Raw genomic sequence first — 24,521 nt, 5'->3', positions numbered from 1 at the left:
ATTCTTTGACAAGATTTAAAAGACACACTTTGATTAAGGAAAACAAAAACATAAGTAAAGAATATACAGAAAGAATCAGGACAATGTTATAGCAGAGATTATCTGAAATGCCAGTAAATTTGAACATTTGTGTAAACTGAACCATTTCCTAGCTCCTAAAGTTTACCAAAACTGACACAAGAGGAAATCATTTAAGGTCATCATGTCTGCCCTTGGCATTCTCGGATCGCCCTGGCCTCAGAATGCAGCATCTGTAGTGCATGTTAACCTGCGCAGAGGGTGCGGGGCTGAGGGATTTTGGAACACTGCCTTCACTGAGGGAGTGTGTGTGGCCATCTCTGCTATGACTGAACAAAGGGCAGGGGAGCAGGGGGCCCAGGGCAGGGCCCTCAGAACCCGACAGGCCCATTGGGGTGTCTCAAGCATTTAGGCCTAGGCTACAGGGCGCCTTCTTTGTCTGCACAGCTGCCCAAACTCTCACCTTTCCACTCAGGCCTCCGTCTTACTTGAAGTGTTTGTGGAACCTGTCCATGCAGTACACCTCGCTGCACAGCTAACCATAGGTCTGGGCATCGTGGCTTCCTGTCAGGTGACCGAAGTTCACAGGCAGTTGGGTCCCTGGGACACACGCGAATAGGCTCCTGCCGGGGCCATAGGCCGCCCACTGCCTCTGCCCCAGATTGGGTGCCTCAAAGCAGCCCTGTCTGAGTCCCCTGCCTTTAGAGGGAGTATTGGACCAACACCTGTAGAAAACGGGGTCCTCGTGGGCAACTCATCGGAGGGACACAAATAAATCTTTGCTGACTTTCTGCTGAAGCTTACAAGCGTTCACACCTAAGCCTCTTACAAGGTTAGCTGTTTAGCTAAACGTGAGCTCATGATCTAAATTTACACAATAATGAAGAAATCAGCTACAAGGGGATATAATCAGCAAAAACAATCAATACCAGAATGAGATCCCCTATGCCATCCATCTGATGTTGGAATAATCAGGTGCAAGGCAGAAAATATACATAAAACGGGAACTGAAACAAGGAACATGGAGGTTTTCAAAGGCTGGTAGGATCTCTAAAACATTTTTAAAGTACATGTCGTTGATAAACCTAAATACTCAAAGGTTGTTTAATGCCACAGATTAAGCATTGAGAAGAGTGAAATTATGCTGTTTTGAAAACTATGGAAGGTGAGATTTTCTGCCTAATTATATAAGAAGATTTCTCTAAAAAATACACATTATTTCAAAGACTTATTGGCTGTGCAATAAGTTTAGTGTATTTCAAATGGCTTGTCTGCAAAGAAAGGTGAGATGTAGGAAATCACAGAATTTCGAGTGGTAAATAGGTCAATATATACTTTGCTATATTGTGAACTAAGCCTTAGGCGAGCAACAATGTAGAGGACATGACCCTTAGAAACTTACAAGTAAGCTGGACTATTAAAAAGTTCAAACCTTTATAAGTAAAAAGATTAATTAAAATGAATTACCAAGTGTTTTAATTGACATCAGAAGATCAAAACAATAAACCCTGAGAACATAGAAAAAAGATAAATAAAGATATGAGCAGAAATTATTACAAGAGAAAACGTATAAAATTCAGGTGAGGTAGTCAGTCCAAAGAATATTCTTTGACAAGATTTAAAAGACACACTTTGATTAAGGAAAACAAAACAAAAGTAAAGAATATACAGAAAGAATCAGGACAATGTTATAGCAGAGAATATATGAAATGCCAGTAAATTTGAACATTTCTGAAAGTGGACCATTTGCTAGCTCTTAAGTTTACCAAAACTGACACAAGAGGAAATCATTTAAGGTCATCATGTCTGCCCTTGGCATTCTCGAACGCCCTGGCCTCAGAATGCAGCATCTGTAGTCCATGGTAACCTGCGGAGAGGGGGCGGGGCTGAGGGAGGTTGGAACACTGCCCTCACAGAGGGAGTGTGTGTGGCCATCTCTGCTGTGACTGAACAAAGGGCAGGGGAGCAGGGGGCCCAGGGCAGGGCCCTCAGAGCCCGGCAGGCCCAGTGGGGTGTCACAAGCATTTAGGCCCAGGACAAAGGGCACCAGCTTTGTCTGCACAGCTGCCCAAACCCTCACCTTTCCACTCAGGCCGCCCTCTTACTTGAAGTGTGTGTGGAACATGTCCGCGCAGTACACCTCGCTGCACAGCCAACCATAGTTCTGGGCATCGTATCTTCCTGCCAGGTGACTGAAGTTCGCAGGTAGATGGCTCCCTGGGACACACGCGGAGAGGCTCCTGCCCGGGCCACAGGCTGCCGACTGACACTGCAACAGATCGTGGGGCGCAAAGCAGCCCTGTCTGAGGCCGTGCCTCTAGAGGGAGTATTGGACCAACACTTGTAGAAAATGGGGTCCTCGCGGGCAACTCATTGGAGGGGCACAAATAAATCTTTGCGGACTTTCTGAAGAAGCTTACGAGTGTTCACACCTAAGCCTCTTACAAGGTCAGATGTTTAGCTAAACATGAGCTCATGATGTAAATTTACACAATAATGAAAAAATCAGCTACAGGGGGAGACAATCAGCAAAAACAATCAATACCAGAATTAGATTCCCTTGGCCATCCATCAGACGTTGGAATAATCAGGTGCAAGGCAGAAAATATACATAAAACTGGAACTGAAACAAGGAAGAAGGATGTTTTCAAAGACTGGTAGGATCTCTAAAACATTTTTAAAGTACATGTCATTGATAAACCAAATACTCAAAGGTTGTGTAATACAACAGATTCATCATTGAGAAGAGAGAAATTATGCTGTTTTGAAAACTATTGCAGATCAGATTTTCTGCCTAAATATATAAGAAGATTTCTCTAAAAAATACACATTATTTCAAAGACTTATTGGCTGTTAAATAAGTTAAGGGTATTTCAACTAGCTTGTCTGCAAAGAAATGTGATATGTAGGAAATCACAGAAAGTCGAGGGGAAAATAGGTCAATATATACTTTGCAATATTGTGAACTAAGCCTTAGGCCAGCATCAATGTAGAGGACCTGATCCTTAGAAACTTACAAGTAAGCTGGAATCTTGAAAAATACAAATCTTTATAAGTAAAAAGATTTATTAAAAGGAAAAACCAAGTGTTTTAATTGACATCAGATTTTCAAAATAATAAACCTGAGAACATAGAAAAAAGATAAATAAAGATATGAACAGAACTTAATAAAAAGGAAAACGTATAAAATTCAGGTGATGTAGTAAGTCCAAAGAATATTCTTTGACAAGATTTAAAAGACACACTTTGATTAAGGAAAACAAACACATAAGTAAAGAATATACAGATAAAATCAGGAGAATGTTGTAGCAGAGAATGTATTAAATGCCATTAAATTTGTATATTTCTGTAAAGTGGACCATTTCCTAGCTCCTAAAGTTTACCAAAATTGACACTAGAGGAAATCATTTAAGGTCATCATATCTGCCCTTGGCATTCTCGGAACGCCCTGGCCTCAGAATGCAGCATCTGTAGTCCATGGTAACCTGCGGAGAGGGGGCGGGGCTGAGGGAGGTCGGAACACTGATCTCACTGAGGGAGTGGGTGTGGACATCTCTGCTGTGACTGAACAAAGGGCAGGGGAGAAGGGGGCCAAGGGCAGGGCCCACAGAGCCCGGCAGACCCAGTGGGGTGTCACAAGCCTTTAGACCTAGGCCAAAGGGCGACTTCTTTTTCTGCACCGCTGCGCAAACTCTCACCTTTCCAATCAGGCCGCCCTCTTACTTGAAGTGTGTGTGGAAACGGTCCGCAGAGTACACCTCACTGCACAGCTAACCGTAGGTCTGGGCATCGTAGCTTCCTGCCAGGTGACCGAAGTTCGCAGGCAGATGGGTCGTGGGACACATGCGGGGAGCCTCCTGCCCGGGCCACAGGCCGCCAAGAGCCACTACACCAGATCGGTGGCAGCAAAGCTGTCTTGTCTGAGTCCCTGCCTGTAGAGGGAGTATTTTACCAACACCTGTAGAAAACGGGGTCCTCGGGGTAACGCATTGCAGGGACACAAATAAATCTTTGCCGACTTTCTGCTGAAGCTTACGAGCGTTCACAACTAAGCCTCTTACAAGGTCAGCTGTTTAGCTAAACATGAGCTCATGATCTAAATTTACACACTAATGAAGAAATCAGCTACAAGGTGAGAAAAGCAGCAAAAACAATCAATACCACAATTAGATTCCATAGGCCATCCATCAGATGTGGGAATAATCAAGTGCAAGGCAGAATATATACATAAAACTGGGACGGAAACAAGGAACAAGGATGTATTCAAAGACAGGTAGGATCTCTAAAACATTTATAAAGTACATGCCATTGATAAAGCGAAATACTCAAAGGTTGTGTAATACAACAGATTCATCATTGAGAAGAGTGAAATTATGCTGTTTTGAAAACTATGTCAGGTCATATTTTCTGCCTAATTATATAAGAAGATTTCTCTGAAAAATATACATTATTTGAAAGACTTATTGGCTGTGAAATAAGTTAAGGGTATTTCAAATGGCTTCTCGGCAAAGAAAGGTGAGATGTAGGAAATCACAGAAAGTTGAGGGGAAAATAGGTCAATATATACTCTGCTATATTGTGAACTAAGCCTTAGGCCAGCAACAATGTAGAGGACCTGATCCTTAGAAACTTACAAGTAAGCTGGAATCTTGAAAACTTCAAATCTTTATAAGTAAAAAGATTTATTAAAATGAATAACCAAGTGTTTTATTTGACATCAGAAGATCAAAACAATAAACCCTGAGAACATAGACAAAGATAAATAAATATATGAGCAGAACTTATTACAAAGGAAAACGTATAAAATTCAGGTGATGTAGTAAGTCCAAAGAATATTCTTTGACAAGATTCAAAAGACACACTTTTATTAAGGAAAACAAAGACATAAGTAAAGAATATACGGAGAGCATCAGCACAAAGTTATAGCAGAGAATATCGGAAATGCCTGTAAATTTGAACATTTGTGTTAACTGAACCATTACCTAGCTCCTAAAGTTTACCAAAACTGACACAAGAGGAAATCATTTAAGGTCATCATGTCTGCCCTTGGCATTCACAGAACGCCGTGGCCTCAGAATGCCGCATCTGTAGTCCATGGTAACCTGCGGAGAGGGGGCGTGGCTGAGGGAGGTTGGAACACTGCCCTCACTGAGGGAGTGGTTGTGGCCATCTCTGCTGTGACTGAACAAAGGGCAGGGGAGAATGGGGCCAAGGGCAGGTCCCTCAGAGCGCGGCAGGCCCAGTCGGGTGTCACAAGCATTTAGGCCCAGGCCAAAGGGTGCCTTCTTTGTCTGCATAGCTGCCCAAACTCTCACATTTCCACTCAGGCCGCCCTCTTACTTGAAGAGTGTGTGGAACCGGTCCGCACAGTACACCTCGCTGCACAGCTGACCATAGGTCTGGGCATCGTAAGCTTCCTGCCATGTGACCGAAGTTGGGAGGCAGTTGGGTCGTGGGACACACGTTGGGAGCCTCCTGCCCGGGCCAAAGGCCGCCAAAATCCACTACCCCAGATCGGTGGCAGCAAAGAAGTCCTGTCTGAGTCCCTGCCTCTAGAGGGAGTATTGTAGCAACAGTTGTAGAAAACGGGGTCCTCGGCGTAGTGCATTGGAGGACACAAATAAATCTTTGCCGACTTTCTGCTGAAGCTTACGAGTGTTCACACCTAAGCCTCTTACAAGGTCAGATGTTTAGCTAAACATGAGCTCATGATCTAAATTTACACAATAATGCAGAAATCAGCTACAAAGGGAGACAATCAGCAGAAACAATCAATACCAGAATTAGATTCCCTAGGCCACCCATCAGATGTTGGAATAATCAGGTGCTAGGCAGAAAATATACATAAAACTGGAACTGAAACAAGGAACAAGGAGGTTTTCAAAGGCTGGTAGGATCTCTAAAACATTTTTAAAGTACATGTCGTTGATAAACCTAAATATTCAAAGGTTGTTTAATACCACAGATTAAGCATTGAGAAGAGTGAAATTATGCTGTTTTGAAAACTATGGCAGGAGAGATTTTCTGCCTAATTATATAAGAAGATTTCTCTAAAAAATAGACATTATTTCAAAGACTTATTGGCTGTGAAATAAGTTAAGTGTATTTCAAATGGCTTGTCTGCAAAGAAAGGTGAGATGTAGGGAATCACAGAAAGTCGAGGGGAAAATGTCAATATATACATTGCTATATGGTGAACTAAGCCTTAGGCCAGCCACAATGTAGAGGACCTGACCCTTAGAAACTTAAACGTGAGCTGGAATCTTTAAAAGTTCAAATCTTTATAAGTAAAAAGATTGATGAAAATGAATAACCAAGTGTTTTAATTGACATCAGAAGATCAAAACAATAAACCCTGAGAACATAGAAAAAAGATAAATAAAGATATGAGCAGAACTTAATACCACAGAAAACGTATAAAATTCAGGTGAGGTAGTAAGTCCAAAGAATATTCTTCGAAAAGAATTAAAAGACACACTTTGATTAAGGAAAACACAAACATAATTAAAGAATATATAGAAAGAATCAGGACAATGTTATAGCAGAGAATATATGAAATGCCAGTAAATTTGAACATTTCTGTAAAGTGGACCATTTCCTAGCTCCTACAGTTTACCAAAACTGACACAAGAGGAAATCATTTAAGGTCATCATGTCTGCCCTTGGCATTCTCGGAACGCCCTGGCCTCAGAATGCAGCATCTGTAGTCCATGGTAACCTGCGGAGAGTGGGCGGGGCTGAGGGAGGCTGGAACACTGCCCTCACTGAGGGAGTCGGTGTGGACATCTCTGCTGTGACTGAACAAAGGGCAGGGGAGCAGGGGGCCCAGGGCAGGGCCCTCAGAGCCCGGAAGGCCCAGTGGAGTGTCACAAGCATTTAGGCCCAGGCCATAGGGAGCCTTCTTTGTCTGCACAGCTGCCCAAACCCTCACTTTTCCACTCAGGCCACCCACTTATTTGAAGTGTGTGTGGAACCTGTCCCCGCAGTATACCTCGGTGCACAGCTAACCATAGGTCTGGGCATCGTAGCTTCCTGCCAGGTGACCGATGTTTGCAGGAGAGATGATTCCCAGGTTCACACGCAGAGAGGCTCCTGCCCGAGCCACAGGCCGCCCACTGCCCCTGCCCAAGATCGGGGGCCGAAAGCAGCCCTGTCTAAGTCCCCTACTCCTAGAAGGAGTATTGGACCAACACTTCTAGAAAACGGGATTCTTGTGGGCAACTCATTGGAGGGACACAAATAAATCTTTGCCGACTTTTTGCTTAAATTTACGAGCGTTCACACCTAAGACTCTTACAAGGTCAGCTGTTTAGCTAAACATGACCTCATGATCTAAATTTACACAATAATGAAGAAATCAGCTACAAAGGAGGACAATCAGCAAAAACAATCAATACCAGAATTAGATTCCCTAGGCCATCCTTGAGATGTTGGAATAATCAGGTGCTAGGCAGAAAATATACATAAACCTGGAAATGAAACAAGGAACAAGCATGTTTTCAAAGACTGGTAGGATCTCTAAAACATTTTTAAAGTACATGTCATTGATAAAGCTAAATACTCAAAGGTTGTTTAATACAACAAATTAAGCAGTAAGAAGAGGGAAATTATGCTGTTTAGAAAATTATGGAAGGTGAGATTTTCTGCCTAATTATATACGATGATTTCTCTAAAAATTACACATTATTTCAAAGACTTATTGGCTGTGAAATAAGTTAAGGGTATTTCAAATGGCTTGTCTGCAAAGAAAGGTGAGATGTAGGGAATCACAGAAAGCCGAGGGGTTAATATGTCAATATATACATTGCTATATGGTGAACTAAGCCTTAGGCCGGCAACAGTGTAGAGGGATGGACACTTAGAAAAGTACAAGTAAGCTGGAATCTTTAAAAGTTCAAATCTTTATAAGTAAAAAGATTTATTAAAATGAATAACCAAGTGTTTTACTTGACATCAGAAAATCAAAACAATAAACCCTGAGAACATAGAAAAAAGATAAATAAAGATATGAGCAGAACTTAATACAACAGAAAACGTATAAAATTCAGGTGATTTAGTAAGCCCAAAGAATATTCTTTGAAAAGATTTAAAAGACACACTTTGATTAAGGAAAACAAAAACATAAGTAAAGAATATACAGAAAGAATCAGGACAATGTTATAGCAGAGAATATATGAAATGCCAGTAAATTTAAACATTTCTGTAAAGCGGACCATTTCCTAGCTCCTAAACTTTACCAAAACTGACACAAGAGGAAATCATTTAAGATCATCATGTCTGCCCTTGGCATTCTCGGAACGCCCTGGCCTCAGAATGCAGCATCTGTAGTCCATGGTAACCTGCGGAGAGGGGGCGTGGCTGAGGGAGGTTGGAAGACTGCCCACACTGAGGGAGTGGGTGTGGCCATCTCTGCTGTGACTGAACAAAGGGCAGGGGAGCAGGGGGCCCAGGGCAGGGCCCTCAGAGCACGGCAGGCCCAGGGGTGTGTCACAAGCCTTTAGGCCCAGGACATAGGGCAACTTCTTTGTCTGCACAGCTGCCCAAACTCTCACTTTTCCACTCAGGCCACCCACTTAGTTGAAGTGTGTGTGGAACCTGTCTGCGCAGTATACCTCGCTGCACAGCTAACCATAGGTCTGGGCATCGTAGCTTCCTGCCAGGTGACCGAAGTTCGCAGGAGAGATGATTCCCAGGTTCAAACGCAGAGAGGCTCCTGCCCGGGCCACAGGCCGCCCACTGCCCCTGCCCAAGATCGGGGGCCGAAAGCAGCCTTGTCTAAGTCCCCTACTCCTAGAAGGAGTATTGGACCAACACTTGTAGAAAACTGGGTCCTTGTGGGCAACTCATTGGAGGGACACAAATAAATCTTTGCCGACTTTTTGCTGAAACTTACGAGCGTTCACACCTAAGCCTCTTACAAGGTCCGCTGTTTAGCTAAACATGAGCTCATGATCTAAATTTACACAATAATGAAGAAATCAGCTACAAAGGGAGACAATCAGCAAAAACAATCAATACCAGAATTAGATTTCCTAGGCCATCCTTGAGATGTTGGAATAATCAGGTGCTAGGCAGAAAATATACATAAACCTGGAAATGAAACAAGGAACAAGCATGTTTTCAAAGACTGGTAGGATCTCTAAAACATTTTTAAAGTACATGTCATTGATAAAGCTAAATACTCAAAGGTTGTTTAATACACCAAATTAAGCAGTGAGAAGAGTGACATTATGCTGTTTAGAAAACTATGGAAGGTGAGATTTTCTGCCTAATTATATAAGATGATTTCTCTAAAAAATACACATTATTTCAAAGAATTATTGGCTGTGAAATAAGTTAAGGGTATTTCAAATGGCTTGTCTGCAAAGAAAGGTGAGATGTAGGGAATCACAGAAAGCCGAGGGGATAATATGTCAATATATACATTGCTATATGGTGAACTAAGCCTTAGGCCGGCAACAGTGTAGAGGAATGGACCCTTAGAAACGTACAAGTAAGCTGGAATCTTTAAAAGTTCAAATCTTTATAAGTAAAAAGATTTATTCAAATGAATAACCAAGTGTTTTACTTGACATCAGAAAATCAAAACAATAAACCATGAGAACATAGAAAGAAGATAAATAAAGATATGAGCAGAACTTAATACAACAGAAAACGTATAAAATTCAGGTGATTTAGTAAGTCCAAAGAATATTCTTTGAAAAGATTTAAAAGACACACTTTGATAAAGGAAAATAAAAACATAAGTAAAGAATATACAGAAAGAATCAGGACAATGTTATAGCAGAGAATATATGAAATGCCAGTAAATTTGAACATTTCTGTAAAGCGGACCATTTCCTAGCTCCTAAACTTTACCAAAACTGACACAAGAGGAAATCATTTAAGGTCATCATGTCTGCCCTTGGCATTCTCGGAACGCCCTGGCCTCAGAATGTAGCATCTGTAGTCCATGGTAACCTGCGGAGAGGGGGCGTGGCTGAGGGAGGTTGGAAGACTGCCCTCACTGAGGGAGTTGGTGTCGCCAACTCTGCTGTGACTGAACAAAGGTCAGGGGAGCAGGGGGCCCAGGGGACGGCCTTCAGAGCCCGGCAGACACAGTGGGGTGTCACAAGCATTTAGGCCCAGGCCAAAAGGCGCCTTCTTTTTCTGCACAGCTGCCCAAATTCTCACCTTTCCACTCAGGCCGCCCTCTTATTTGAAGTGTGTTTGGAACCTGTCCGCGCAGTACACCTAGCTGCACAGCTAACCATAGGTCAGGGCATCGTACCTTCCTGCCAGGTGACCGAAGTTCGCAGGCAAATGGGTCCCTGGGACACATGCGGAGAGGCTCCTGCCCGGGCCTCAGGCCGCCCATTGGCACTGCCCCAGATCGAAGGCTGAAAAGCAGCCATGTCTGAGTCCACTGCCTCTCGAAGGAGTATTGGACCAACACTTGTAGAAAACGGGGTCCTTTCGGGCAACTCATTGGAGGGACACAAATAAATATTTGCCGACTTTCTGCTGAAGCTTACCAGCGTTCACACCTAAGCCTCTTACAAGGTCAGCTGTTTAGCTAAACATGAGCTCATGATCTAAATTTACACAATATTGAAGAAATCAGCTGCAAAGTGAGACAAACAGCAAAACAATCAATACCAGAATGAGATTCCCTAGGCCATCCATCTGATGTTGGAATAATCAGGTGCAAGGCAGAAAATATACATAAAACTGGAACTGAAACAAGGAACAAGGAGGTTTTCAAAGGCTGGTAGGATCTCTCAAACATTTTTAAAGTACATGTCGTTGATAAACCTAAATACTCAAAGGTTGTTTAATACCACAGATCAAGCATTGAGAAGAGTGAAATTATGTTGTTTTGAAAACAATGGCAGGGGGATTTTCTGCCTAATTATTTAAGAAGATTTCTCTAAAAAATAGACATTATTTCAAAGACTTATTGGCTGTGAAATAAGTTAAGTGTATTTCAAATGGCTTGTCTGCAAAGAAAGGTGAGATGTAGGGAATCACAGAAAGTCGAGGGGAAAATGTCAATATATACATTGCTATATGGTGAACTATGCCTTAGGCCAGCCACAATGTAGAGGACCTGACCCTTGGAAACTTAAAAGTGAGCTGGAATCTTTAAAAGTTCAAAACTTTATAAGTAAAAAGATTGATGAAAATGAATAACGAAGTGTTTTAATTGACATCAGAAGATCAAAACAATAAACCCTGAGAACATAGAAAAAAGATAAATAAAGATATGAGCAGAACTTAATACCACAGAAAACGTATAAAATTCAGGTGAGGAAGTAAGTCCAAAGAATATTCTTTGAAAAGATTTAAAAGACACACTTTGATTAAGGAAAACACAAACATAATTAAATAATATATAGAAAGAATCTGGGCAAAGTTATAGCAGAGAATATATGAAATGCCAGTAAATTTGAACATTTCTGTAAAGCGGACCATTTCCTAGCTCCTAAACTTTACCAAAACTGACACAAGAGGAAATCATTTAAGGTCATCATGTCTGCCCTTGGCATTCTCGGAACGCCCTGGCCTCAGAATGTAGCATCTGTAGTCCATGGTAACCTGCGGAGAGTGGGCGGGGCTGAGGGAGGCTGGAACACTGCCCTCACTGAGGGAGTGGGTGTGGCCATCTCTGCTGTGACGGAACAAAGGGCAGGTGAGCAGGGGGCCCAGGGCAGTGCCCTCAGAGCCCGGCAGGCCCAGTGGGGTGTCACAAGCATTTAGGCCCAGGCCATAGGGCACCTTCTTTGTCTGCACAGCTGCCCAAACTCTCACTTTTCCTCTCAGGCCACCTACTTAGTTGAAGTGTGTGTGGAACCTGTCCGCGCAGTATACCTCGCTGCACAGCTAACCATAGGTCTGGGCATCGTAGCTTCCTGCCAGGTGACCGTAGTTCGCAGGAGAGATGATTCCCAGGTTCACACGCAGAGAGGCTCCTGCCCGGGCCACAGGCCGCCCACTGCCCCTGCCCAAGATCGGGGGCCGAAAGCAGCCCTGTCTAAGTCCCCTACCCCTAGAGGGAGTATTGGACCAACACTTCTAGAAAACGGGGTCCTTGTGGGCAACTCATTGGAGGGACACAAATAAATCTTTGCCGACTTTTTGCTGAAACTTAGGAGAGTTCACACCTAAGCCTCTTACAAGGTCAGCTGTTTAGCTAAACATGAGCTCATGATCTAAATTTACACAATAATGAAGAAATCAGCTACAAAGGGAGACAATCAGCAGAAACAATCAATACCAGAATTAGATTCCCTAGGCCACCCATCAGATGTTGGAATAATCAGGTGCTAGGCAGAAAATATTCATAAAACTGGAACTGAAACAAGGAACAAGGAGGTTTTCAAAGGCTGGTAGGATCTCTAAAACATTTTTAAAGTACATGTCGTTGATAAACCTAAATACTCAAAGGTTGTTTAATACCACAGATTAAGCATTGAGAAGAGTGAAATTATGCTGTTTTGAAAACTATGGCAGGAGAGATATTCTGCCTAATTATATAAGAAGATTTCTCTAAAAAATAGACATTATTTCAAATACTTATTGGCTGTGAAATAAGTTAAGTGTATTTCAAATGGCTTGTCTGCAAAGAAAGGTGAGATGTAGGGAATCACAGAAAGTCGAGGGGAAAATGTCCATATATACATTGTTATATGGTGAACTATGCCTTAGGCCAGCCACAATGTAGAGGATTAGACCCTTAGAAATTTAAAAGTGAGCTGGAATCTTTAAAAGTTCAAATCTTTATAAGTAAAAAGATTGATGAAAATGAATAACCAAGTGTTTTAATTGACATCAGAAGATCAAAACAATAAACCCTGAGAACATAGAAAAAAGATAAATAAAGATATGAGCAGAACTTAATACCACAGAAAACGTATAAAATTCAGGTGAGGTAGTAAGTCCAAAGAATATTCTTTGAAAAGAATTAAAAGACACACTTTGATTAAGGAAAACACAAACATAATTAAAGAATATATAGAAAGAATCAGGACAATGTTATAGCAGAGAATATATGAAATGCCAGTAAATTTGAACATTTCTGTAAAGTGGACCATTTCCTAGCTCCTACAGTTTACCAAAACTGACACAAGAGGAAATCATTTAAGGTCATCATGTCTGCCCTTGGCATTCTCGGAACGCCCTGGCCTCAGAATGCAGCATCTGTAGTCCATGGTAACCTGCGGAGAGTGGGCGGGTCTGAGGGAGGCTGGAACACTGCCCTCACTGAGGGAGTCGGTGTGGCCAACTCTGCTGTGACTGAACAAAGGCAGGGGAGCAGGGGGCCCAGGGGAGGGCCCTCAGAGCACGGCAGACCCAGTGGGGTGTCACAAGCATTTAGGCCCAGGCCAAAGGGCGCCTTCTTTGTCTGCACAGCTGCCCAAACTCTCACCTTTCCACACAGGCCGCCCTCTTATTTGAAGTGTGTTTGGAACCTGTCCGCGCAGTACACCTCGCTGCACAGCTACCCATAGGTCTGGGCATCGTAGCTTCCTGCCAGGTGACCGAAGTTTGCAGGAGAGATGATTCCCAGGTTCACACGCAGAGAGGCTCCTGCCCGAGCCACAGGCCGCCCACTGCCCCTGCCCAAGATCGGGGGCCGAAAGCAGCCCTGTCTAAGTCCCCTACTCCTAGAAGGAGTATTGGACCAACACTTCTAGAAAACGGGGTCCTTGCGGGCAACTCAATGGAGGGACACAAAAAAATCTTTGCCGACTTTCTGCTGAAATTTACGAGCGTTCACACCTAAGACTCTTACAAGGTCAGCTGTTTAGTTAAACATGACCTCATGATCTAAATTTACACAATAATGAAGAAATCAGCTACAAAGGGAGACAATCAGCAAAAACAATCAATACCAGAATTAGATTCCCTAGGCCATCCTTGAGATGTTGGAATAATCACGTGCTAGGCAGAAAATATACATAAACCTGGAAATGAAACAAGGAACAAGCATGTTTTCAAAGACTGGTAGGATCTCTAAAACATTTTTAAAGTACATGTCATTGATAAAGCTAAATACTCAAAGGTTGTTTAATACACCAAATTAAGCAGTGAGAAGAGTGACATTATGCTGTTTAGAAAACTATGGAAGGTGAGATTTTCTGCCTAATTATATAAGATGATTTCTCTAAAAAATACACATTATTTCAAAGAATTATTGGCTGTGAAATAAGTTAAGGGTATTTCAAATGGCTTGTGTGCAAAGAAAGGTGAGATGTAGGGAATCACAGAAAGCCGAGGGGATAATATGTCAATATATACATTGCTATATGGTGAACTAAGCCTTAGGCCGGCAACAGTGTAGAGGAATGGACCCTTAGAAACGTACAAGTAAGCTGGAATCTTTAAAAGTTCAAATCTTTATAAGTAAAAAGATTTATTCAAATGAATAACCAAGTGTTTTACTTGACATCAGAAAATCAAAACAATAAACCATGAGAACATAGAAAGAAGATAAATAAAGATATGAGCAGAACTTAATACAACAGAAAACGTATAAAATTCAGGTGATTTAGTAAGTCCAAAGAATATTCTTTGAAAAGATTTAAAAGACACACTTTGATAAAGGAAAACAAAAACATAAGTAAAGAATATACAGAAAGAATCAGGACAATGTTATAGCAGAGAATATATGAAATGCCAGTAAATTTGAACATTTCTGTAAAGCGGACCATTTCCTAGCTCCTAAACTTTACCAAAACTGACACAAGAGGAAATCATTTAAGGTCATCATGTCTGCCCTTGGCATTCTCGGAACGCCCTGGCCTCAGAATGTAGCATCTGTAGTCCATGGTAACCTGCGGAGAGGGGGCGTGGCTGAGGGAGGTTGGAAGACTGCCCTCACTGAGGGAGTTGGTGTGGCCAACTCTGCTGTGACTGAACAAAGGGCAGGGGAGCAGGGGGCCCAGGGGACGGCCTTCAGAGCCCGGCAGACACAGTGGGGTGTCACAAGCATTTAGGCCCAGGCCAAAAGGCGCCTTCTTTTTCTGCACAGCTGCCCAAACTCTCACCTTTCCACTCAGGCCGCCCTCTTATTTGAAGTGTGTTTGGAACCTGTCCGCGCAGTACACCTAGCTGCACAGCTAACCATAGGTCAGGGCATCGTACCTTCCTGCCAGGTGACCGAAGTTCGCAGGCAAATGGGTCCCTGGGACACATGCGGAGAGGCTCCTGCCCGGGCCTCAGGCCGCCCATTGGCACTGCCCCAGATCGAAGGCTGAAAAGCAGCCATGTCTGAGTCCACTGCCTCTCGAAGGAGTATTGGACCAACACTTGTAGAAAACGGGGTCCTTTCGGGCAACTCATTGGAGGGACACAAATAAATATTTGCCGACTTTCTGCTGAAGCTTACCAGCGTTCACACCTAAGCCTCTTACAAGGTCAGCTGTTTAGCTAAACATGAGCTCATGATCTAAATTTACACAATATTGAAGAAATCAGCTGCAAAGTGAGACAAACAGCAAAACAATCAATACCAGAATGAGATTCCCTAGGCCATCCATCTGATGTTGGAATAATCAGGTGCAAGGCAGAAAATATACATAAAACTGGAACTGAAACAAGGAACAAGGAGGTTTTCAAAGGCTGGTAGGATCTCTCAAACATTTTTAAAGTACATGTCGTTGATAAACCTAAATACTCAAAGGTTGTTTAATACCACAGATCAAGCATTGAGAAGAGTGAAATTATGTTGTTTTGAAAACAATGGCAGGGGGATTTTCTGCCTAATTATTTAAGAAGATTTCTCTAAAAAATAGACATTATTTCAAAGACTTATTGGCTGTGAAATAAGTTAAGTGTATTTCAAATGGCTTGTCTGCAAAGAAAGGTGAGATGTAGGGAATCACAGAAAGTCGAGGGGAAAATGTCAATATATACATTGCTATATGGTGAACTATGCCTTAGGCCAGCCACAATGTAGAGGACCTGACCCTTGGAAACTTAAAAGTGAGCTGGAATCTTTAAAAGTTCAAAACTTTATAAGTAAAAAGATTGATGAAAATGAATAACGAAGTGTTTTAATTGACATCAGAAGATCAAAACAATAAACCCTGAGAACATAGAAAAAAGATAAATAAAGATATGAGCAGAACTTAATACCACAGAAAACGTATAAAATTCAGGTGAGGAAGTAAGTCCAAAGAATATTCTTTGAAAAGATTTAAAAGACACACTTTGATTAAGGAAAACACAAACATAATTAAATAATATATAGAAAGAATCTGGGCAAAGTTATAGCAGAGAATATATGAAATGCCAGTAAATTTGAACATTTCTGTAAAGCGGACCATTTCCTAGCTCCTAAACTTTACCAAAACTGACACAAGAGGAAATCATTTAAGGTCATCATGTCTGCCCTTGGCATTCTCGGAACGCCCTGGCCTCAGAATGTAGCATCTGTAGTCCATGGTAACCTGCGGAGAGTGGGCGGGGCTGAGGGAGGCTGGAACACTGCCCTCACTGAGGGAGTGGGTGTGGCCATCTCTGCTGTGACGGAACAAAGGGCAGGGGAGCAGGGGGCCCAGGGCAGTGCCCTCAGAGCCCGGCAGGCCCAGTGGGGTGTCACAAGCATTTAGGCCCAGGCCATAGGGCACCTTCTTTGTCTGCACAGCTGCCCAAACTCTCACTTTTCCTCTCAGGCCACCTACTTAGTTGAAGTGTGTGTGGAACCTGTCCGCGCAGTATACCTCGCTGCACAGCTAACCATAGGTCTGGGCATCGTAGCTTCCTGCCAGGTGACCGTAGTTCGCAGGAGAGATGATTCCCAGGTTCACACGCAGAGAGGCTCCTGCCCGGGCCACAGGCCGCCCACTGCCCCTGCCCAAGATCGGGGGCCGAAAGCAGCCCTGTCTAAGTCCCCTACCCCTAGAGGGAGTATTGGACCAACACTTCTAGAAAACGGGGTCCTTGTGGGCAACTCATTGGAGGGACACAAATAAATCTTTGCCGACTTTTTGCTGAAACTTAGGAGAGTTCACACCTAAGCCTCTTACAAGGTCAGCTGTTTAGCTAAACATGAGCTCATGATCTAAATTTACACAATAATGAAGAAATCAGCTACAAAGGGAGACAATCAGCAGAAACAATCAATACCAGAATTAGATTCCCTAGGCCACCCATCAGATGTTGGAATAATCAGGTGCTAGGCAGAAAATATTCATAAAACTGGAACTGAAACAAGGAACAAGGAGGTTTTCAAAGGCTGGTAGGATCTCTAAAACATTTTTAAAGTACATGTCGTTGATAAACCTAAATACTCAAAGGTTGTTTAATACCACAGATTAAGCATTGAGAAGAGTGAAATTATGCTGTTTTGAAAACTATGGCAGGAGAGATATTCTGCCTAATTATATAAGAAGATTTCTCTAAAAAATAGACATTATTTCAAATACTTATTGGCTGTGAAATAAGTTAAGTGTATTTCAAATGGCTTGTCTGCAAAGAAAGGTGAGATGTAGGGAATCACAGAAAGTCGAGGGGAAAATGTCCATATATACATTGTTATATGGTGAACTATGCCTTAGGCCAGCCACAATGTAGAGGATTAGACCCTTAGAAATTTAAAAGTGAGCTGGAATCTTTAAAAGTTCAAATCTTTATAAGTAAAAAGATTGATGAAAATGAATAACCAAGTGTTTTAATTGACATCAGAAGATCAAAACAATAAACCCTGAGAACATAGAAAAAAGATAAATAAAGATATGAGCAGAACTTAATACCACAGAAAACGTATAAAATTCAGGTGAGGAAGTAAGTCCAAAGAATATTCTTTGAAAAGAATTAAAAGACACACTTTGATTAAGGAAAACACAAACATAATTAAAGAATATATAGAAAGAATCAGGACAATGTTATAGCAGAGAATATATGAAATGCCAGTAAATTTGAACATTTCTGTAAAGTGGACCATTTCCTAGCTCCTACAGTTTACCAAAACTGACACAAGAGGAAATCATTTAAGGTCATCATGTCTGCCCTTGGCATTCTCGGAACGCCCTGGCCTCAGAATGCAGCATCTGTAGTCCATGGTAACCTGAAGAGAGTGGGCGGGTCTGAGGGAGGCTGGAACACTGCCCTCACTGAGGGAGTCGGTGTGGCCAACTCTGCTGTGACTGAACAAAGGCAGGGGAGCAGGGGGCCCAGGGGAGTGCCCTCAGAGCACGGCAGACCCAGTGGGGTGTCACAAGCATTTAGGCCCAGGCCAAAGGGCGCCTTCTTTGTCTGCACAGCTGCCCAAACTCTCACCTTTCCACACAGGCCGCCCTCTTATTTGAAGTGTGTTTGGAACCTGTCCGCGCAGTACACCTCGCTGCACAGCTACCCATAGGTCTGGGCATCGTAGCTTCCTGCCAGGTGACCGAAGTTTGCAGGAGAGATGATTCCCAGGTTCACACGCAGAGAGGCTCCTGCCCGGGCCACAGGCCGCCCACTGGCCCTGCCCCAGATCGAAGGCTGAAAAGCAGCCATGTCTGAGTCCACTGCCTCTCGAAGGAGTATTGGACCAACACTTGTAGAAAACGGGGTCCTTGCGGGCAACTCATTGGAGGGACACAAATAAATCTTTGCCGACTTTCTGCTGAAGCTTACCAGCGTTCACACCTAAGCCTCTTACAAGGTCAGCTGTTTAGCTAAACATGAGCTCATGATCTAAATTTACACAATATTGAAGAAATCAGCTACAAAGTGAGACAATCAGCAAAAACAATCAATACCAGAATGAGATTCCCTAGGCCATCCATCTGATGTTGGAATAATCAGGTGCAAGGCAGAAAATATACATAAACCTGGAACTGAAACAAGGAACAAGGAGGTTTTCAAAGGCTGGTAGGATCTCTAAAACATTTTTAAAGTACATGTCCTTGATAAACCTAAATACTCAAAGGTTGTTTAATACCACAGATTAAGCATTGAGAAGAGTGAAATTATGCTGTTTTGAAAACTATGGCAGGTGAGATTTTCTGCCTGATTATATAAGAAGATTTCTCTAAAAAATATACATTATTTCAAAGAATTATTGGCTGTGAAATAAGTTAAGTGTATTTCAAATGGCTTGTCTGCAAAGAAAGGTGAGATGTAGGGAATCACAGAAAGTCGAGGGGAAAATGTCAATATATACATTGCTATATGGTGAACTAAGTCTTAGGCCAGCCACAATGTAGAGGACCTGACCCTTAGAAACTTAAAAGTGAGCTGGAATCTTTAAAAGTTCAAATCTTTATAAGTAAAAAGATTGATGAAAATGAATAACCAAGTGTTTTAATTGATATGAGATGATCAAAACAATAAACCCTGAGAACATAGAAATAAGATAAATAAAGATATGAGCAGAACTTAATACCACAGAAAACGTATAAAATTCAGGTGAGGTAGTAAGACCAAAGAATATTCTTTGAAAAGATTTAAAAGACACACTTTGATTAAGGAAAACACAAACATAATTAAAGAATATATAGAAAGAATCAGGACAATGTTATAGCAGAGAATATATGAAATGCCAGTAAATTTGAACATTTCTGTAAAGTTGACCATTTCCTAGCTCCTACAGTTTACCAAAACTGACACAAGAGGAAATCATTTAAGGTCATCATGTCTGCCCTTGGCATTCTCGGAACGCCCTGGCCTCAGAATGCAGCATCTGTAGTCCATGGTAACCTGCGTAGAGTGGGCGGGGCTGAGGGAGGCTGGAACACTGCCCTCACTGAGGGAGTGGGTGTGGCCATCTCTGCTGTGACTGAACAAAGGGCAGGGGAGCAGGGGGCCCAGGGCAGGGCCCTCAGAGCCCGGCAGGCACAGTGGAGTGTCACAAGCATTTAGGCCCAGGCCATAGGGCACCTTCTTTGTCTGCACAGCTACACAAACTCTCACTTTTCCACTCAGGCCACCCACTTAGTTGAAGTGTGTGTGGAACCTGTCCGCGCAGTATACCTCGCTGCACAGCTAACCATAGGTCTGGGCATCGTAGCTTCCTGCCAGGTGACCGAAGTTTGCAGGAGAGATGATTCCCAGGTTCACACGCAGAGAGGCTCCTGCCCGGGCCACAGGCCGCCCACTGCCCCTGCCCAAGATCGGGGGCCGAAAGCAGCCCTGTCTAAGTCCCCTACTCCTAGAAGGAGTATTGGACCAACACTTCTAGAAAACGGGGTCCTTGTGGGCAACTCATTGGAGGGACACAAATTAATCTTTGCCGACTTTTTGCTGAAACTTACGAGTGTTCACACCTAAGCCTCTTACAAGGTCAGCTGTTTAGCTCAACATGAGCTCATGATCTAAATTTACACAATAATGAAGAAATCAGCTACAAAGGGAGACAATCAGCAAAAACAATCAATACCAGAATTAGATTCCCTAGGCCATCCTTGAGATGTTGGAATAATCAGGTGCTAGGCAGAAAATATACATAAACCTGGAAATGAAAGAAGGAACAAGCATGTTTTCAAAGACTGGTAGGATCTCTAAAACATTTTTAAAGTACATGTCATTGATAAAGCTAAATACTCAAAGGTTGTTTAATACACCAAATTAAGCAGTGAGAAGAGTGAAATTATGCTGTTTAGAAAACTATGGAAGGTGAGATTTTCTGCCTAATTATATAAGATGATTTCTCTAAAAAATACACATTATTTCAAAGAATTATTGGCTGTGAAATAAGTTAAGGGTATTTCAAATGGCTTGTCTGCAAAGAAAGGTGAGATGTAGGGAATCACAGAAAGCCGAGGGGATAATATGTCAATATATACATTGCTATATGGTGAACTAAGCCTTAGGCCGGCAACAGTGTAGAGGAATGGACCCTTAGGAACGTACAAGTAAGCTGTAATCTTTAAAAGTTCAAATCTTTATAAGTAAAGAGTTTTATTAAAATGAATAACCAAGTGTTTTACTTGACATCAGAAAATCAAAACAATAAACCCTGAGAACATAGAAAAAAGATAAATAAAGATATGAGCAGAACTTAATACAACAGAACACGTATAAAATTCAGGTGATTTAGTAAGTCCAAAGAATATTCTTTGAAAAGATTTAATAGACACACTTTGATAAAGGAAAACTTAAACATAAGTAAAGAATATAGAGAAAGAATCAGGACAATGTTATAGCAGAGAATATATGAAATGCAAGTAAATTTGAACATTTCTGTAAAGTGGACCATTTCCTAGCTCTAAAGTTTACCAACACTGACACAAGAGGAAATCATTTAAGGTCATCATGTCTGCCCTTGGCATTCTCGGTATGCCATGGCCTCAGAATGCAGCATCTGTAGTTCATGGTAACCTGCGGAGAGGGGGCGTGGCTGAGGGAGCTTGGAACACTGCCCTCACTGAGGGAGTGGGTGTGGCCATCTCTGCTGTGACTGAACAAAGGGCAGGGGAGCAGGGGGCCCAGGGCAGGGCCCTCAGAGCCCGGCAGACCCAGTGGGGTGTCACAAACATTTAGGCCCAGGCCAAAGGGCGCCTTCTTTGTCTGCACAGCTGTCCAAACTCTCACCTTTCCACTCAGGCCGCCTTCTTATTTGAAGTGTGTTTGGAACCTGTCCGCACAGTACTCCTCGCTGCACAGCTCACCATAGGTCAGGGCATCGTAGCTTCCTGCCAGGTGACCGAAGTTCGCAGGCAAATGGGTACCTGGGACACATGCGGAGAGGCTCTTGCCCGGGCCACAGGCCGCCCACTGGCCCTGCCCCAGATCGAAGGCTGAAAAGCAGCCATGTCTGAGTCCACTGCCTCTCGAAGGAGTATTGGACCAACAATTGTAGAAAACGGGGTCCTTGCGGGCAACTCATTGGAGGGACACAAATAAATCTTTGCCGACTTTCTGCTGAAGCTTACCAGCGTTCACACCTAAGCCTCTTACAAGGTCAGCTGTTTAGCTAAACATGAGCTCATGATCTAAATTTACACAATATTGAAGAAATCAGCTACAAAGTGAGACAATCAGCAAAAACAATCAATACCAGAATGAGATTCCCTAGGCCATCCATCTGATGTTGGAATAATCAGGTGCAAGGCAGAAAATATACATAAACCTGGAACTGAAACAAGGAACAAGGAGGTTTTCAAAGGCTGGTAGGATGTCTAAAATATTTTTAAAGTACATGTCCTTGATAAACCTAAATACTCAAAGGTTGTTTAATACCACAGATTAAGCATTGAGAAGAGTGAAATTATGCTGTTTTGAAAACTATGGCAGGTGAGATTTTCTGCCTAATTATATAAGAAGATTTCTCTAAAAAATAGACATTATTTCAAAGACTTATTGGCTGTGAAATAAGTTAAGTGTATTTCAAATGGCTTGTCTGCAAAGAAAGGTGAGATGTAGGGAATCACAGAAAGTCGAGGGGAAAATGTCAATATATACATTGCTATATGGTGAACTAAGTCTTAGGCCAGCCATAATTTAGAGGACCTGACCCTTAGAAACTTAAAAGTGAGCTGGAATCTTTAAAAGTTCAAATCTTTATAAGTAAAAAGATTGATGAAAATGAATAACCAAGTGTTTTAATTGATATGAGATGATCAAAACAATAAACCCTGAGAACATAGAAATAAGATAAATAAAGATATGAGCAGAACTTAATACCACAGAAAACGTATAAAATTCAGGTGAGGTAGTAAGACCATAGAATATTCTTTGAAAATATTTAAAAGACACACTTTGATTAAGGAAAACACAAACATAATTAAAGAATATATAGAAAGAATCAGGACAATGTTATAGCAGAGAATATATGAAATGCCAGTAAATTTGAACATTTCTGTAAAGTTGACCATTTCCTAGCTCCTACAGTTTACCAAAACTGACACAAGAGGAAATCATTTAAGGTCATCATGTCTGCCCTTGGCATTCTCGGAACGCCCTGGCCTCAGAATGCAGCATCTGTAGTCCATGGTAACCTGCGTAGAGTGGGCGGGGCTGAGGGAGGCTGGAACACTGCCCTCACTGAGGGAGTGGGTGTGGCCATCTCTGCTGTGACTGAACAAAGGGCAGGGGAGCAGGGGGCCCAGGGCAGGGCCCTCAGAGCCCGGCAGGCACAGTGGAGTGTCACAAGCATTTAGGCCCAGGCCATAGGGCACCTTCTTTGTCTGCACAGCTACACAAACGCTCACTTTTCCACTCAGGCGACCCACTTAGTTGAAGTGTGTGTGGAACCTGTCCGCGCAGTATACCTCGCTGCACAGCTAACCATAGGTCTGGGCATCGTAGCTTCCTGCCAGGTGACCGAAGTTTGCAGGAGAGATGATTCCCAGGTTCACACGCAGAGAGGCTCCTGCCCGGGCCACAGGCCGCCCACTGCCCCTGCCCAAGATCGGGGGCCGAAAGCAGCCCTGTCTAAGTCCCCTACTCCTAGAAGGAGTATTGGACCAACACTTCTAGAAAACGGGGTCCTTGTGGGCAACTCATTGGAGGGACACAAATTAATCTTTGCCGACTTTTTGCTGAAACTTACGAGTGTTCACACCTAAGCCTCTTACAAGGTCAGCTGTTTAGCTCAACATGAGCTCATGATCTAAATTTACACAATAATGAAGAAATCAGCTACAAAGGGAGACAATCAGCAAAAACAATCAATACCAGAATTAGATTCCCTAGGCCATCCTTGAGATGTTGGAATAATCAGGTGCTAGGCAGAAAATATACATAAACCTGGAAATGAAACAAGGAACAAGCATGTTTTCAAAGACTGGTAGGATCTCTAAAACATTTTTAAAGTACATGTCATTGATAAAGCTAAATACTCAAAGGTTGTTTAATACACCAAATTAAGCAGTGAGAAGAGTGAAATTATGCTGTTTAGAAAACTATGGAAGGAGAGATTTTCTGCCTAATTATATAAGATGATTTCTCTAAAAAATACACATTATTTCAAAGAATTATTGGCTGTGAAATAAGTTAAGGGTATTTCAAATGGCTTGTCTGCAAAGAAAGGTGAGATGTAGGGAATCACAGAAAGCCGAGGGGATAATATGTCAATATATACATTGCTATATGGTGAACTAAGCCTTAGGCCGGCAACAGTGTAGAGGAATGGACCCTTAGAAACGTACAAGTAAGCTGGAATCTTTAAAAGTTCAAATCTTTATAAGTAAAAAGATTTATTAAAATGAATAACCAAGTGTTTTACTTGACATCAGAAAATCAAAACAATAAACCCTGAGAACATAGAAAGAAGATAAATAAAGATATGAGCAGAACTTAATACAACAGAAAAAGTATAAAATTCAGGTGATTTAGTAAGTCCAAAGAATATTCTTTGAAAAGATTTAAAAGACACACTTTGATTAAGGAAAACAAAAACATAAGTAAAGAATATAAAGAAAGAATCAGGACAATGTTATAGCAGAGAATATATGAAATGCCAGTAAATTTAAACATTTCTGTAAAGCGGACCATTTCCTAGCTCCTAAAGTTTACCAAAACTGACACAAGAGGAAATCATTTAAAGTCATCATGTCTGCCCTTGGCATTCTCGGAACGCCCTGGCCTCA

The sequence above is a fragment of the Mesoplodon bidens genome (genome assembly GCF_964165515.1).
Source record: "Mesoplodon bidens genome assembly, chromosome: Y".
Classification (NCBI taxonomy): Eukaryota; Metazoa; Chordata; class Mammalia; order Artiodactyla; family Ziphiidae; genus Mesoplodon; species Mesoplodon bidens.
Note: the sequence above shows the minus strand (reverse complement) of the source record.